This window comes from Ranitomeya variabilis, chromosome 1 (genome assembly GCF_051348905.1).
Source record: "Ranitomeya variabilis isolate aRanVar5 chromosome 1, aRanVar5.hap1, whole genome shotgun sequence".
Taxonomy (NCBI): Eukaryota; Metazoa; Chordata; class Amphibia; order Anura; family Dendrobatidae; genus Ranitomeya; species Ranitomeya variabilis.
The window spans coordinates 634,034,928-634,053,761 of record NC_135232.1 but is presented as its reverse complement, the minus strand read 5'-3'; the positions used below and the strand labels follow the sequence as shown (position 1 = coordinate 634,053,761).

Below are 18,834 nucleotides of genomic sequence, written 5' to 3'. Positions count from 1 at the left end.
TTACACTCTGGAGATCCATTATTGTCAGGTGCACACAGAGCATACAGAGATTAGGAGGAGAGAGAGAAAAAAGACTGCAGCAAGGCAGACTGGAGGAAAAAAAAAAAAAAAAAAAAAAAAAATTCCAGCAGACTTCTTATAACTCTCCTTTCTCAACCTGGGTCTTTAACACTTTATTGGCCGGTCAAACTGTCATGATCTCTGCAGGCAGAGATCATAGCAAGCCTATAGAGGGACAAGCTCTCGGAAGATGGAACTATACTGACCATGAACTAAGCCTGCCGCGCAACTAGAAATAGCCAGGTAGCATTTCCTATTTATCGCTAGATGCCCAGCTCTGGCCTAAGACCTAAATAGCTAGCAGAGGGAAATATAAGACCTGGCTCACCTCTAGAGAAATATTCCAAAGAAGACAGTAGCCCCCCACATATAATGACGGTGAGTTCAGATGAAACAACAAACGCAGCAGGAAAATAGTCTTAGCAAATTTGAGGTCCGCTTACTAGATAGCAGAAGACAGATAGTATACTTTCATGGTCAGCAGAAAAATACTAACAAAACACCATCCAGAGATTACCTTAAACTCTGGCATTAACTCATAACGCCAGAGTAGCAATCCCTGATCGACGAGAGCTTTCCAGACACAGTAACAAAACTTCAGCTGCGAACTGGAACAAATAGGCAAAACAAAACATGGACAAAAGTCCAACTTATCAGTAGTTGTCTAGAAGCAGGAACAAGCACTGAGAGGCATCAGATAACATTGTTGACCGGCAAGAAACCACCAGAGAAATGAGCTTAAATAGCGACACCCACTACTGATGGAATCAGGTGAAACAGGAAAGAGGATGACAAGTCCAATTCCACAAGCGGCCACCGGGGGAGCCCAGAATCCAAATTCACAACATTTCCCTGTCCAAAGAGACCAAGGAAAAGACGGCCTTCTCAATGCCAGATGGATGTTATCTGAATGTCAGGATGCCATTTGGATTTCAGGGGGCTCCAGCCACTTTCCAGAGAGCCATGGACCAGATCTTAGCACCCAATAAAAATTATGACATCTTCATATTCAGCCAGGACTGGGGAAGTCATGTTAGCAAAGTTCAGGCAATACTTAATGCACTAAAGAAGGCAGACTTTACTGGGCCCAAGCCTGGGTGATAGTAGCTAGTCTGTTATATCATCTATTTAGTCTATTAAGCTTTCAGTATTCAATCTTCTTAGGGTGACCGATCAAAAAATGCCAAGTCAGCTCTGATGACTTAATGTTAAGAACAGTTGTGTCACCTACTTTTATAAATGCTCTCTGAGTATACAGTTTTAGGATTTCTTTCTTAGTATATTGATATGTTTCTATATTTTGTTTTTCAGATATGCCTCATTCTTGCATTACCAAAGTGGATAGTTTTATTAGTTATGGGGAGAAGTCACTGTTGCATCATAAAGGCGAAACTTGAGTACCATGATATGGAAAGCCTACAACCTGTATTTTGGCTGCAGAATTAAAAATCAAGACAAGAATTGGGCTACACCCATATGCTGCAATAAATGTGCATCACATGTTACCCAGTGGTTGCGTAGAAAAAGACAATCTTACAGTCCCAATAATCTGGAGAGAGCCAACCGATCACTATACCAATTGTTATTTATGCATTGTGCCCCCATTAAATAAGGAGTTTCAAGTATTATTATTATTATTTATTATAGCACCATTTATTCCATGGCGCTTTACATGTGAGGAGGAATATACATAATAGAAAACAAGCACAATAATCTTAATCAATGCAAGTCACAACTGGTGCAGGAGGAGAGAGGACCCTGCCCGCGAGGGCTCACAGTCTACAAGGGATGGGTGAGGATGCAGTAGGTGAGGGCAGAGCTGATCATGTAGCGGTTTGGTGGATTGGTGGTTACTGCAGGTTGTAGGCTTGTCAGAAGAGGTAGGTCTTTAGGTTCCTTTTGAAGGTTTCCACAGTAGGCGAGAGTCTGATATGTTGGGGTAAGAGTTCCAGAAGAGGGGGAATGCACGGGAGAAATCTTGTATGCGATTGTGGGAAGAAGAGATGAGAGGGGCATTGAGAAGGAGATCTTGTGAGGATCGGAGGTTGCATGCTGGTATGTACCGGGAGACAAGGTCACAGATGTATGGAGGAGACAGGTTGTGGATGTGAACTGGAGTCTCTGGATAAAGGGGAATCAGGGAAGGGATGGACAAAGAGGAGAGGCCAGGGAATAGCGGGGGGATAGGTGGATTAGTCGGGCAGCAGAGTTTAAGATAGATTGGAGGGGTGCAAGAGTGTTAGAGGGGATGCCAAAGAGCAGGAGGTTGCAGTAGTCAAGACAGGAGATGATGAGGGCATGCACTAGAGTTTTTGCAGATTCTAGGTTGAGGAATGTACGGATCCGGGTGATGTTTTTGAATTGAAGTCGGCAGGAGGTGGAAAGGGCTTGGATATGTGGTTTGAAGGAGAGATCAGAGTCAAGGATTACACCGAGGCAAGTATCCAAACATTCCATCTACAATCCACCCAGTACCACATACAGAAGAGCTGAAGGTTCCAAAGGCACCAGAAACATTTTTAGTCTAGTCAAATGAGGAAGAAGAGGGTGATGGGTGTCATGAAGCATCTTCTTCTCACAACCCAGACTTTCTGTCAGCACCCTCAACTGAGCCACAGCTTATAATATAAAGTAAACTGAATGATATTGTTTGAGATTTGGATTTGCCCAAGAGTAAGGCTGAGCTTTTAGGTTCCAGGCTACAGCAGTGGAATCTCCTAGCGGGCGATGTTCAGATTTCTTTGTTACGCAACCTTGATAAAGATCTTGTCCAATACTTCTTCTTGGAGGGCGATCTTGTGGCATGAAGCAACATCAACAGCTTAATGGAAGCTCTGAAAATAAGTCATAATCCAGAGGAATGGAGGTTTTTCAGCAATTCATAAAAAACAAGACTAGAAGCCATCCTGCTGCACAATGGCAATGTGCTACCTTCAATTCCAGTTGGTTATGCAATCCGCATGAAAGAAACCTATCACAGCATGAAACATCTGTTGAGGTGCCTGAACTATAGACAATAGTGATGAGCGAGTATACTCGTTGCTCAGGTTTTCCCGAGCAATATTTGTAGCCCCTCTGTGGTGACCTAAAGATAGTTTACCTCTTTTACTTCATCTCCAGGGTGGATGCACAAAGTACTCTTGCATTTTGTGTGAGTGGTATAGTTGTACAAGAGAATATCACTAAAATAAAAAAGACTGGCTTCTCCAACATTCACTTCAGCCTGGGAGATAAAATATCCTGCATCAGCGCTTGTTGACCCACATAAGATTTTGTTACCACCAGTGTCTATCAAGTATCAAGTTTGGGGTAATTAAGAACTTTGTAAAGGCAATGGATAAAAATTCAAAAGCATTCAAGTATGTCATTGAAAAATTTCCAAGGTTGAGTGAAGCAAACATAAAGGAAGGAGTCTTTATTGGATTTCAGAATTGTAAGCTTCTTCAAGATGAGTTTCAAAAGGCCGCATTAGTAGCATTCACATTGGTGGTAATTATTTTTTGGGGAAACTCAAGAGCAGATGACTATGAAGAGTTGGTGGAAAATCTCATAAAAAAATATAAGGATCTTGTCTGTAACATGTCCTTAAAGATTAACATCTTATATTTGCATCTAGATTTTTCCACTAAACAGCAGAGCAGTGAGGGATGAGCATGGTGATGTATTTCACCATGATATTGTGGCTATGGAGAACATACATCAAGGAAACCGGAATCCTTAAATTTTTGCAGATTACTGTTGGACAATTGTAAAAGATGTTCTGATCCAGGAGAACAAGAGACAAGCAAAAAAAGAGTTGTCATTGAATGAGGACAACATTTTGCAGTGCAATTTCTGTAACTGTTTGTAATTATCAATGTTGTTTAGACATATTTTAGTTATATGAATTGTTGCTAAGTTTTCTCTAAATAAATATTAGAAAATTGGCAATACAAAATATTCTGCATCTTTATGTCTGCAAAAATAATAATGTTTCAAAGCATTGAATCATGCATTAATTATTTGTAGTAGTAACTTTTTGATATCATAGAAACAAAAGCCAACTAAATATTTTCATTTTCAGATTTTAATTCAGGAGTAGAGATTGAGCGAACCTGTTTTGGTCAGCCACACTCAGGTGCCAAAAACATCAGTTTTGTAGAAAACTATTGGTAAAAGAATTTAAGGATAGTAAGTAACACAGGTAGCTGACTGATCAATAAGTTTAAAATAAGATGAGGTGTGTGAGGGACCGGTGTAAGCCTGCTGTGCTGGGAGCCCTGACACCTCATGTAACAGCTCAAACAGTTTTTTGCTCAGTCACACTCAGGTGGCACAAATATCAGCTTCATACACTACGATTGTTATAAACATTTAAGAATAGTAACACAGGTAGTTGACTGAAAGTAAGTGGAGGCCTACCGGTCTGGCAGCCCTACTGATACAGGCAACCCACATGAAGGAGACCCATCTTGGAGTCTCTACATTTAAAAAAATTATTGGCACACACCAGTAAAGTTGCATTAACTTCTCCAGAGTAGAAATAGTGTATTGAGCTTCTGACACCACTTCAGGCAATCCACCAGATGGAGACCCAGATTTGAGGCTCCACACTTGGCAAAAAGCCTCCAGTTCCTGTAAATTCCTGGGCTGCCTAGCATGAACTGCCCTCTTGAGATCTCCCCAGAGTGGCTCAATGATATTGAGATCAGGAGACTGAGAGGACCACTCCAGAACCTTCACTTTGTTCTGCTGTAGCCAATGACAGGTCAACTCGGCCATGTGTTTTGGATAGTTGTCATATTGAAACATCCATGTACGTCCCATGCGCAGCTTCCGGGCTGATGAGTGCAAATTTGCCTCGAGTATTTGCTGATAACGTGCTGCATTCATCTTCCCTTCAACTTTGACCAAGTTTCTTGTGCCTTTGTAGCTCACACATCCCCAAAACATCAGTGATCCACCTTTGTGCTTTACAGTAGGAATGGTGTTCCTTTCATCATAGGCCTTGTTGAGCTCTCTCCAAATGTAACGTTTATGGTTGTGGCCAAAAAGTTAAATTTTGGTCTCATCACTCCAAATTACCTTGTTCCAGAAGTTTTGAGGCTTGTCTCTGTGCTGTTTTGTGTATTGTAGGTGAGATACTTTGTGGCATTTATGCAGTAATTACTTTCTTCTGGTGACTCATGCAGCCCATTTATCTTCAAGTGCCTCCTTATTGTGCATCTTGAAACAGCCACACTGCTAATTTTCAAAGAGTCCTGTATTTCAGCTAATGTTATTTGTGCGTTTTTCTTTGCATCCCGAACAATTTTCCTGGCAGTTGTGGACCACATTTTTGTTGGTCTACCTGACCGTGGTTTTGATTTTCCATTTGTAAATCACAGTTTGAACGCTGTTGACTGGCATTATCAATTCCTTGGATATCTTTTTGTACCCCTTTCCTGTTTTATACAGTTCAACTACCTTTTCCCGTAGATCCATTGACAATTCTTTTCACTTCCACATGACTCACAATCTGGAAACATCAGCGGTTGGATGAAAGATGCAAGAGTCTGTCTGGATCCCAGAAACTCACTCAGCTTTTATCCACATGCACTGATTACAAGCAAGCAGGTCACAGGCGAGGATGTTACCTTTAACAGCCATTCAAACCCATTTGTGTCAACTTCTGTGCATGTTATCAGGCCAAATTCACCAGGGTATGTGAACTTTTGATCAGGGTCATTTCAATGTTTTGGCTTGTCATTATGTTTTAAAAAGAGAAAACACAGTAGTTTGATAATAAATGGCTTCACCTAACCACTGACCATGAGTGGAGAAAAAGTTTTGGTGTTATCATTCATATTCTCTGAAAAAAGTCCAAGAAAGCAAAAAATTCTTCTGGGGTATATAAACTTTTGAGCACAATTGTAGGTTGAAAAAAGACCTAGGTCCATCAAGTTCAACCTTTCTCCACCTACATTTCGTCACTAATTTAACTATAATCAGAAATATTATGTGTATCAAGGAAATCGTTCAGCCATTTTTTAAAAGCTGTTACAGTGTCTGCCATTACTACCTCTTGTGGTAGGGCATTCCACAGTCTCACTGCTCTAACTGTAAAGAATCCTTTCTTGTTTATCTGCCGGAATCGCCTTTCTTCCTCCCATAATGAGTGTCCCTAGTCCTCAGTATAGTCTTTGGAAGCATTAAGTCATGTTCTACGGCTGGCGACCTGTGTGAGAACACTTGCCACGGTGACAGAGGAGGAAGAAGCAGCAGTTGCGGTTGATGGGACAGCCGGAGGTTGGTGAGGCCCCCTAGTCCGCATTTTTACACAGTGATATTCCCAGACTAAAGCATATTGACTGTACATGTGGCAGTTCATGCATGTAAATTATTGAAATTTTTGCCTCTACTCAGTCATTTTTTTGCAAAGATATGTGAGGCAGTGACAGTTGTTCTATGCGGGGGTTGCTATGTGTTCCCCAGGATGTGCATAGAAGCATATTGAGGCCGCTGGACTGCATTGCAGTCACAGGCATAGCTGTGATTGCAGTGCAAAATAAAAGTAAGTGTGGTATTGGGCAAGCTATTTGCCCAAGGCAGATTTACGAAAACCCGGCATGGATTTTTATTTTTGGAGCGAACTACAGGATGATAGTGAGGAAGTTCACTTCCTCCAGGACGGGTCTTACAAGTGGCCTATGGCCACATATTTCATTTAAAAACCCAGCAGCAAAGGGTTTGGTGTGTCAGTGTTTGTTTGCAAACTTTAGAGAAGGTGGCTCTGCAGCAGCTGGGTAGTGTGGGGCAACACAAAGCTATGAGCAGCGAACGCCATGCACCCCTTAGGGTGACACGGTGGTGCAGTTGCCCTCGGCAACCGGTCTCAGATACGGACTGTTGTGATACCCGGCTACGATCGGGAGGATACCGTGTGCTTTTTACTTTCTGAGTTTTGGACATTAAAATACATTTGCTGGGTCACTGCCTGTCTGTCACACTGCACCAAGCCCGCTGCACTACATTTAGCAGATAACGTGAGTTGGGTCATCCTTTTCAGCTTTAAAAAGATACTAGGATTTCATCAGCTCACCCAACCAGATGTATTAGAGTCCAATTCTCAATAGACATGTGCAGAGCATGGATCACCACCAAGTTCCTGCTGGCCGACTCCCAGGTGAAAATAAAACATATCTGATGCATTTTTATTAAGTGATGTTCTCATGTATTAATATAATAAAGATATGTGGTTTATGTATATATGTGGGAGTATTTTATGTATTTACATGAATTTGTATATATATATTGGTGAAGGGTATTTTTGTATTCTTACAATTTGTATTTGCAATATTGTATATAGACTTAGTGGCTATGACACTTGTATAACACTCAGGTTGGGCAGGGTGTGTGTCTTTGTCCAATGGGTACTCAGGTGTTTGATATATGGTTAATTGACATGTATTGTGATTGGATGTAGCCTGTTATGACCCCAGTGGACAGGGTCTCAGAGGAACGTGTAAGTCTGCAAGATACAAAAATCCAGCTCATAGGTCTGTGGTAACTGGGTTGACCAAATAGCTACTCCTAACGCCAACACTAGAAGTAGCCGGGGATCATGCCTACGGTGATCGCTAGATGACTCGCGCCAGCCGGAGAATCTAACTACCCCTAGGAGAAGAAAACAAAGACCTCTCTTGCCTCCAGAGAAAGGGACCCCAAAGCAAGATACAAGCCCCCCACAAATAATAACGGTGAGGTAAGAGGAAATGACAAACACAGAAATGAACCAGGTTCAGCAAAGAGAGGCCAGCTTACTAATAGCAGAATATAGCAAGATAACTTATCTGGTCAACAAAAACCCTATAAAAATCCACGCTGGAGATTCAAGAACCCCCGAACCGTCTAACGGTCCGGGGGGAGAACACCAGCCCCCTAGAGCTTCCAGCAAAGGTCAGGATACAGATAGGAACAAGCTGGACAAAAATACCAAACAAAACAAAAGCAAAAAGCAAAGAAGCAGACTTAGCTTGAAAAACAGGAACCAGGATCAGAGGACAAGAGCACAACAGATTAGCTCTGATTTCAACGATGCCAGGCATTGAACTGAAGGTCCAGGGAGCTTATATAGCAACGCCCCTGAACTAACGGCCCAGGTGAGGATATAGAAAAAGACAGACGCTCCAGAGTCAAATCACTAATGACCACTAGAGGGAGCAAAAAGCAAAATCACAACAGTAGCCTTTTCTTATGTGCCTTTATATATTGTGTTGTTTTTTATTATGCTATGATTAAGGGCAGTACTGCCTGAAATGCGTCAGCTTGTTTTTATGATGCACTAATAAAGGACAAGATTTTATTCTATTTCCATCTCCTCCATTCAATATTTGCATGAGCTGGACAAGTGAGTTATTTGCAGTTTTGAAAAAGGCCCAGGTTAAGCAACCCTGGTCATCCCTGTGAACTGCAGAGAATCGAAACCAGTGCTGGCCACAGCCAGAGTTGTGGCTCAGGATCCAGTGCTTGTTGTGGTTACAACATTGCGGGAAGACGCAATGTAGCCTCCTCGTCTTTTTCTTCCTCCAACTCATCTGCTGAGCTACTCTGAGCTGCGTGACTCTAGGTTCACACCAAGTGGGATTTACAATCTCATTGTCATCCTCTCTGTTCTCCCACTTCTTGCCCTGACAATTACCCTTCTCCTCTTCCTACCCTGACACCACAGTACTGTCCACGTGTGCCACTGGCATCTGAGTCTCATCAGGATCACCTCGACCCCTGGGAGTAACAGGTAAGTCTAATTATTCAGTAATCTGATGTCCATTGGACAGTTGACTATAAAAGGACATTACAATAAAGCCCCATCCCATTTCACGTTGTCAATAATGGCACCACACCGAAGAGAAATGCTACAAGACCTGAGAAAGACAATTATTTCTTTACACAAGAAAGGTGAAAGCTACAAGAAGATCAGCAAAGCTTTTCTTGTCAGTCAGAATACTGAAGTTTTTACTTTGAAAATGTAGCAACGATGGAAGTGCAACCATCTCACAGAGACTTCCTTTTCGACCACGGAAGTTACCCCCTTAACAGGAGTGTCTTCTGATGTGAAAGGTTGAAGAAAATTGCCAAGATGTTAACTAAAGAAGAAAAACAGAAAACTGAGCTGGAGTATGATTTGAAAACATACATGATGTAAAAGTATGTTCACACTGGCCATGGAAACAAACAAAACCAAATAAAAAACAATATGTGCATATACCGTAATGAAAATAATTAAGTAAAAAAGCAAGTGCATTAAATAATTAACATAGGGTACTTATTAAACACTGTTTTTAATATAAAAAATTTCTTCCTGTAAAACAATATGCTTACATTTCAGAGGACTGACATTGCATCAGGACTCAGTGTCTAACTACAACATGCCCCCTCCTCATCAAGACCAGCATTGTTTAGACCACATTTTAATGAATCGGGGCCAAGGCATACTATATGGGGAAGTTTTTCTGCATTTTTAATTGCTATAACCTCTCTTGAAACTGCATTATTTATTGAGATCTTTTCTAGGGAAATTTTGTGCTCTCTTTATTTTTGGAACTAAAATATATTTTTATATACATCTCAAGTGAAATTTTTGTGTATATGAAATATGAATCCAAAATAATAAAAATTCCAATTTTAAAATGGTCCACGATATTCTGAAATATCTTTTTACATTTGATGGATTAACTTATACCGTATTTTTCTGATTATAAGACGCACTTTTTTCCTCCCAAAATGTTGATGAAAATGGAGGGTGCATCTTATAGTCTGGATGTATGGGCTCTGGCTGTGGTGAGGAGGTGGGAGAGCAGTTTGGGAGGAGCATCGAGTCACAGGAGGCTGGAGCCAGTGGCTCCGGCTAACTCCTGTGCCCGCTGCTTAAGAGAAATGAATATGCACTGCATTCCACGCCCATGATCGTGGAGGGCAATACATATTCATTTTTCTGGCATCCTGGAATAAATGGCCCAATCCTGTTCCTGGTATGATTGGTCCCATCCTTTTTGTTTTATAATTGGCCCCATTGTTGTTCCTGGTATGCATGGCCCCATCAGGAAAGATTAAAAAAAAGCATTACACTCACCTACACGGTGCTCCTTCGCAGCGTCCTGCTCCGGTGCCAGCAGCTGCTTAATGATTGTAAGCAGAACACTGCAGGGATGTCATGTGCTGCTCACAAGCAGAGAACAGCTGCCAGAATACTCACCGGGATCATTCATCGCAGATAGCAGTGAGTATCCATTTCTCTTCAGTAGCGCACAGTATCAGCCAGTGGCTTCCTGCTGCAGCCGGCGGTCACGTATGCCAATACTTAAGAGAAATGAATATTCTGAACAGTGGCTGGAGGAGTCGTGCAGAGCATCTGGGAGGGTATGTGCACACGTTCAGGTTTTTTCACAATAAAAACGCTATAAAAACTCATTAAAAATGCATACATTACGCATCCTATCATTTAGAATGCATTCTGCATGTTTTGTGCACATGGTGCGTTTTTTTTCCGCGAAAAAAACGCATCGCAGTAAAAAAAGCAGCATGTTCATTAATTTTGTGGATTTTCCTCGTTTTTCACGCAATTCTATGCATTTGGAAAAAAACGCACAAAAACCGCACAAAAACGCGTCAAAACGCATGAAAAAATGCGAAAAAAAGTCATGCGGATTTCTGGCAGAAATGTCCATTTTTTGTCAGGAAAATGTCTGCTAGAAATCCTGACGTGTGCACATAGCCTCAGGGTATGTGCACATGTCAGGATTTCTTGCAGAAATTTTCCTGACAAAAACCGGACATTTCTGCAAGAAATCCTGACGTGTGCACATACCCTTACTGGCCAGGACAGCGCAGACCAAGTGTCAAGCCACAGCCCGGAAGATCAGCACCTTGCAGCGTCTAATATAGACTAGACTTCTTATCCACCACGGGAAGGGTACCGTATATACTCGAGTATAAGCCGAGATTTTCAGCCCAAATTTTTGGGCTGAAAGTGCCCCTCTCGGCTTATACTCGAGTCATGATCGGTGGTGGGGTCGGCGGGTGAGCACTGTCATATACTCACCTAGTTCCGGCGCTCCTGTCGCTCCCTCTGGCTGTCACACTGTCTTCGGTGCCGCAGCCTCTTCCCCTGAGCGGTCACGTGGGACCGCTCATTAGAGAAATGAATAGGCTGCTCCACCTCCCATAGGGGCGGAGCCGCCTATTCATTTCTCTAATCAGCGGTGCCGGTGACCGCTGACAGAGGAAGAGGCTGCGGCACCGAAGACCAGCTGTCCGGGGGAAGGAGCGGGACGCCGGGAGCAGGTAAGTATGTCATATTCACCTGTCCTCGTTCCACACGCCGGGCGCCGCGCCATCTTCCCGGCGTCTCTCCGCTCTGACTGTTCAGGCAGAGGACGCGATGACGCATATAGTGTGCACGCCGCCCTCTGCCTGATCAGTCAGTGCGGAGAGACGCCGGGACGGGACGTGAGGAGCTGCAAGCAAGACAGGTGAGTATGTGTTTTTTGTTTTTTTTTATTGCAGCAGCAGCAGCTATGGGGCAATAATGGACGGTGCAGAGCACTATATGGCACAGCTATGGGGCAACGGTGCAGAGCATTATATGGCACAGCTATGGGGCAATGGTGCAGAGCACTATATGGCACAGCTATGGGGCAATGGTGCAGAGCACTATATGGCACAGCTATGGGGCAATGGTGCAGAGCACTATATGGCACAGCTATGGGGCAACGGTGCAGAGCACTATATGGCACAGCTATGGGGCAACGGTGCAGAGCACTATATGGCACAGCTATGGGGCAACGGTGCAGAGCACTATATGGCACAGCTATGGGGCAACGGTGCAGAGCACTATATGGCACAGCTATGGGGCAAAGGTGCAGAGCACTATATGGCACAGCTATGGGGCAACGGTGCAGAGCACTATATGGCACAGCTATGGGGCAATGGTGCAGAGCACTATATGGCACAGCTATGGGGCAACGGTGCAGAGCACTATATGGCACAGCTATGGGGCAACGGTGCAGAGCATATATGGCACAGCTATGGGGCAATGGTGCAGAGCACTATATGGCACAGCTATGGGGCAACGGTGCAGAGCATATATGGCACAGCTATGGGGCAATGGTGCAGAGCACTATATGGCACAGCTATGGGGCAACGGTGCAGAGCACTATATGGCACAGCTATGGGGCAAAGGTGCAGAGCACTATATGGCACAGCTATGGGGCAACGGTGCAGAGCATATATGGCACAGCTATGGGGCAATGGTGCAGAGCACTATATGGCACAGCTATGGGGCAACGGTGCAGAGCACTATATGGCACAGCTATGGGGCAATGGTGCAGAGCACTATAGCACAGCTATGGGGCAACGGTGCAGAGCACTATATGGCACAGCTATGGGGCAACGGTGCAGAGCATTATATATATGGCACAGCTATGGGGCAACGGTGCAGAGCATTATATATATGGCACAGCTATGGGGCAACGGTGCAGAGCATTGTATATATGGCACAGCTTTATGTGGAGTATCTATGGGGCAATGGTGCAGAGCATTGTATATATGGCACAGCTTTATGTGGAGCATCTATGGGGCCATAATGAACGGTGCAGAGCATTATATGTGGCACAGCTTTATGTGGAGCATCTATGGGGCCATAATGAACGGTATGGAGTATCTATTTTTAATTTTGAAATTCACCGATACCTGCTGCATTTTCCACCCTAGGCTTATACTCGAGTCAATAAGTTTTCCCAGTTTTTTGTGGCAAAATTAGGGGGGTCGGCTTATACTCGGGTCGGCTTATACTCGAGTATATACGGTAATTAACTTTCTCATCATTACTTTCTTTTTATTGTTATTAACACTGGGCGGGAAGATCTACAGAAAAGTTTATGCCTAGTCAATTCTCTGTGATCTTATATACCTCCTTACAGACTTGATTTGATGTGTTCTCTGAACACCATTTGAATCTTATAGATCCAGCTGCCATACTGGCCTCTCATTGGTTTTTCAGTGATTTATATTCCCACTGCTGTACGGGCTCTTAGTTGGTCCTATATCCACAAAGGTGCAATCAACTCCCATTTGGAAAGGATTTACAGCACAAATACATTTTTATCATTTTTTACGGGTCAATTTTGGCAATTGTGTGGTTATGGTCATATTTGCAGCTGAATCCTTTCTAATTTACACCAGTACAACTAATCATCCTCTATAAAACATATTTGTCCTCACGACGAGACATTTTAATATACAGTATAACTTTTAAAAATAAATGAATGGTAAGTGGTAAATCGCACCCTTAAAATGACTCACATTCTATGACACATTTGTCTTCCAAGAAATAAGAGGCTGTTGTTAGCATCATGTTGTTAGCAGCTAATAGACACAATGAAATCTTGATCTTTGGTTGAAGCATTCTCACTGTAAGTACTGAATCATTTATGTCTTTCATCACCTCTCTCAGGACAGCAGCTGTCTCTTAATCCTTAGCCTATGTTTGGAAACTGATCAGCAGATCTTGTCTAAACATAAGGGGCCAGAGCTGCAGAAAAGATATTTCAAAAGAGTATGATATGACGTTCCTTCATGTGAGCGGCATTGCTGTAAATACATAGTACAATGCAGAGGCGTAGCTAGGGTTTTGGTCCAGGGGGGGCGAAGCTTCTGAGTGGGCCCCTAACCAGGTAACCTTGATTACAACTCGATGACGCCCCCTAATAGTGGAGGAGACCTCAGCAGATGACCGCACTGTTACTGAAGATAATCTCTATATAACGACCAACATGGATATTACCTCCATATGGTCAGTGGTAAATACCAGCCCTTCAGAACATATAAGAGATCACAGCACAGTTACAGATGGTGACTTACCGTTGACGTTCTTTATGATGGAATCGTCACTTTTCCCGTCTTTTCCATCTGGCCCAGACCGACATGACAACTTCTTCCGGCAAGGACTCAGCTGCAGGGAATACAACAAAGACACATTTCTCTTCTCACATTCCAGCTCCATCACCATCTATTCCCAACCTGCACAAACTCCTCATCCTGCTGATACCCCAACACTGAGCCGCTGCTGCCGTATGTGTCCCTATTACTGCACCTGATACCCCATTACTGAGCCGCTGCTGCCGTATGTGTCCCTATTACTGCACCTGATACCCCAATACTGAGCCGCTGCTGCTGTATCTGTCCCTATTACTGCCCCTGATACCCCAATACTGAGCCGCTGCTGCCGTATGTGTCCCTATTACTGCACCTACTCTGTGGTTCTCTGTACCCTCTAAATTCTAAAGCACCCCTCTATAATATAGTAATGCCGGGTGCAAGTGCCGTAGAAAAAAGAGCCCACATTTTGTCCCCTAGAAAATAATAATGCCCTCTGTGTGCCCCTTTGATAGTCACAGTAACCTGAGTTCCCCTATTACAATAAGTGCCCACTTTACAATTAATAATGACCTGAGTCTCCCCCCTGTACAGCTCACCTATACACAGTATAATGCCCCCTAACTGTATAGTACCACCCACACAGTATACTGACCCGTTAGTAGCCTTCAAACTGTTTGATGGCTCCAACACTGTAATCCCCACACTGTATGATGGCCCCATAGATAACCTCCATATAGTATAATGTGCCAGATAGTCCTCAATATAGCACAAGGCAGCACCCCTATAGGCAGACCCTGTAGTATAAGGCAGCACCCCCCATAGGCAGATCCGGTAGAATAAGGCAGCACCCCACAAAGGCAGATCCTGTAGAATAAGGCAGCACTCCCCCCATAGGCAGATCGTGTGTATAAGGCAGCACTCCCTCCCCATAGGCAGATACAGCAGAATAAGGCAGCACTCCCCCCTATAGGCAGATACTGTAGAATACGGCAGCACTCCCCCCCCCATAGGCATATCCTGTATATAAGGCAGCATTCCCCCCCTATAGACAGATACTGTAGAATAAGGCAGCACTCCCCCCCCTATAGGCAGATCCTGTGTATAAGGCAGCACTCCCCCTTATAGGCAGATCCTGTATATAAGGCAGCACTCCCCCCCTATAGGCAGATCCTGTGTATAAGGCAGCACTCCCCCCTTATAGACAGATCCTGTATATAAGGCAGCACTCCCCCCCTATAGGAAGATCCTGTATATAAGGCAGCACTCCCCCCCCCTATAGGCAGATCCTGTGTATAAGGCAGCACTCCCCCCCCTATAGGCAGATCCTGTATATAAGGCAGCACTCCCCCCTTATAGGCAGATCCTGTAGAATAAGGCAGCCCCCCAGGCAGATCAAGCAGCCACCCCTCCCCCTCGGCAGATCAAGCAGCCCCCATATAAAACACAGTAAAGAAATACTCACCTCTTTTCCTCCTTGTTCCAGTGGCGCTCCCTACTCCCGCTCATCTGACAGTGGGCGCTGGGCGGTGACGTCATCGCGCCCGCTGTCAGACAGTGTGGGAGATGATGGGAGGAGCGCAGCGCAGCGCTCCTTCCCTCATCACTGCGGTGAGCTGTATAGGCTAGATGCCGATACAGCTCACCGTGCAATGACAGGCGGGGGGCCCACTGCTGGCACCGGGCCCCCCCCCCCCCGCCTGCTCAGGGGCCCCATAGCGGCAGAGCAGGGGATCGATTCTCCCTGCTCTGCCGCAGAATGTAACTGCTTCGGCGCGCTGCGCACGCCGATGCAGTTACAGTAGCGTAGCTCCGGGTGGGCCCCCTCAGAGCGCGGGGCCCGGGGCGATGGCCCCCTCTGCCCCCCCGGTAGCTACGCTACTGGTACAATGTCCTCGTGAAGCCGTGAAGAAGAGACAATTCTTAATTAACAGTACAAGTGTTTTGTATGCAAAACAAGATTTAAATATAAATACAATATCCATTTTCATGTTTTACCTTCAAAGAAACTCTCTAAAGGAATGATCAAACATAAATCAATCCTCCAGTTCACTAATAAAAGTTTATTTTAACCCCTTTCTGACCTCGGACGGGATAGTACGTCCGAAGTCAGATCCCCCACTTTGATGTAGGGCTCCGGCGGTGAGACCGCATCAAAGCCGGGATATGTCAGCTGTTTTGAACAGCTGACATGCGCCCGCAATAGCGGCGGGTGAAATCGCGATTCACCCGCCGCTATTAACTAGTTAAATGCCGCTGTCAAACGCTCACAGCGGCATTTAACCGGCGCTTCCGGCCGGGCGGCCAAAAATGAGCGCATCGCTGACCCCCGTCACATGATCGTGGGTCAGCGATGCTTCTGCAGAGTAACCATAGAGGTCCTTGAGACCTCTATGGTTACTGATCCCCGGGTAGCTGTGAGCGCCACCCTGTGGTCGGCGCTTATAGCACACCTGCAATTCTGCTGTATAGCAGCGATCTGATGATCGCTGCTATGTAGCAAAGCCGATCGCATTGTGCCTGCTTCTAGCCTCCCATGGAGGCTATTGAAGCATGGCAAAAGTAAAAAAAAAGTTTACAAAAATGTGAAAAAAAGTAAAAGAAATATAAAAGTTTGATCACCCCCCTTTCGCCCCATTCAAAATAAATCAATAAAAAAAATCAAACCTACACATATTTGGTATTGCCGTGTTCAGAATCGCCCGATCTATCAATAAAAAAAGCATTAACCTTATCGCTAAACAGCTTAGCGAGAAAAAAATTCGAAACGCCAGAATTACATTTTTTTGGTCGCCTCGACATTATATTAAAATGCAATAACGGGCGATCAAAAGAACGCATCTGCACCGAAATGTGATCATTAAAAACGCCAGCTCGGCACACAAAAAATAGGCCCTCACCTGACACCAGATCACAAAAAATGGAGACGCTACTGGTATCGAAAAATGGCGCAATTTTTTTTTTTTCGTTAGCAAAGTTTGGAATTTTTTTTCACCACTTAGATAAAAATTAACCTAGTCATGTTAGGTGTCTATGAACTCATAATTACCTGGAGAATCATAAAGGCAGGTCAGTTTTAGCATTTAGTGAACCTAGCAAAAAAGCCAAACAAAAAACAAGTGTGGAATTGCACTTTTTGCAATTTCACCGCACTTGGAATTTTTTTCCTGCTTTCTAGTACATGACATGTTAAAATCAATGATGTTGTTCAAAAGTACAACTTGTTTCACAAAAAATAAACCCTCACATGGCCATATTGACGGAAAAATAAAGTTATGGCTCTGGGAAGGAGGGGTGCGAAAAACGAACACGGAAAAACGGAAAATCCCAAGGTCATGAAGGGGTTAAAATTAAATTACAGGGATTGTCCACTATTCCGACAAGCCATACTGAATCCCTATGTTTCCCCCTAGTAAAATAATAAAACTTATGCTCACTCCAGTTCCGGCCTCATTTCAGCAGTGTTGGCACTGGCTCTGCTGGGGCTCATGTGACATTTTTAGGTCTTGCGGCCAGTCAGTGCAGGATTCACTCTCCTCTGCTTTAGACAAATCAAGAGATCAGACATCAAGACGTCCAAATGAAGGAATTCTGCTTTTTACTTTCTCTGGATGTCAATTAGATCCATAAGAGAGAAGAATGAAGCCAGTGCTGATTGGCCACAGGGATATAACAATGTCACGTGAGCCCCGGGACAGCCAGTCGATATCGCTGGAACTGCGCCGGCACTGGAGGTGAGTAAAAGTGTTATTATTTTACTTAGGGGAACATAGGGATTCAGAAGGGGTTGTTCGAGTAGTGGTCAACCCCTTTAAGTAGTGGACAGCCCCTTTGAGAAGCTCCAGACTGGGACTTCCTTCAGGAAAGCATATTTCCCCAAACTCCTACTGGTTTGGTCAGACATAGTTCCCCAGGCTGCGTGTGTTAGGGGTCGAGTTCCCACCTCTGCACAGGGGGAATCTCAGTCCATCTCCACTGCGGTCTCCCATTTTTCTCCTGCCGCAGTGGAGCCTGCTCAGCAGAGACGTCTGTCCCAGCGTCTCGCTCAGTCTGACTCTGTACAAAGAGTTAGTGCTGCCTTTCCTGCTTCTGCCATTGAAGTCAGTGCTGGGCAGCGGCAAGCAGACGCTTCTGGGACTAAGTCCTGCTTTTCTCGTTCTGAGCATGCCCAGAGTAAGATCTCTCAGTGGAGATCGAGGGTCACATGATCAGATACTGCAGCTAAAGCCATTGGTCCTTCAGAAAGGTCCTGTAGGTGCTCACGCTCTGTGGCAGCCTCTCATTGGTCCTTCTAGGAAGGTCCTGTACGTGCTGCAACTATTTAAGGCTCGCATGGCCGCACAGCCATGCGCTAGTATTGTTCTTTGTTATGTGCTTTGCGCCAGTGAGGTCACGTGAGAGTGTGTTCAGGGACCCGGCTGAAATAAGCCCCTAGAATGCTGGCACCTCCGGCGAGGAGTTTTGTGTGCATGCGTGACCACTGACTGCTCTCTGTTTGGGCAGTTAGCCTGTGCCTCTGTGAAGTCTAACAGGGCACAGTGCTTTGCTTTCACGGCTACTCGGTGAATTAACTGAGTTAGTCCATACCGCCATATAGTGCCGCCGTTTGCTAGCAGCAGGTACTCCTGCACAGTGGACCCCGGGCTGCGAACACACCAATATCAATAAAAACATCTCTATTTACTTGGTGCGTTCCGCTAGCCCTAACAGAATACTAGCGCCAGGGTCTGGCTAGTAAATGACGGACATTCAGCAAACCTTGCGGTATATCCAGCAGCTGGAGGGTAGGTTTGCTGCTCTCGAGAGCTCAACCTCAGCTGTGGATGTTACCGCAGTTGCTGTACAGGCTGCTAGCGTGGCTGCAGCAACCTTGTCCACTGC

General features: G+C 44.6%; 1 long non-coding RNA gene across 1 annotated transcript in view; it reads right to left on the bottom strand.

Moving 5' to 3' along the window:
• Positions 1-9,024: 9,024 nt before the first annotated feature.
• The window catches only part of LOC143813961 (uncharacterized), a 64,679-nt gene continuing 54,869 nt past the window's right edge, over positions 9,025-18,834 (bottom strand). Inside the window, exons 2-3 of the long non-coding RNA XR_013223624.1 lie at positions 13,381-13,609; positions 9,025-9,164 (exon numbers count right to left, since the gene is read on the bottom strand). This is a non-coding gene — a long non-coding RNA (uncharacterized LOC143813961). The remainder of the gene's footprint in view (positions 9,165-13,380; positions 13,610-18,834) is intronic.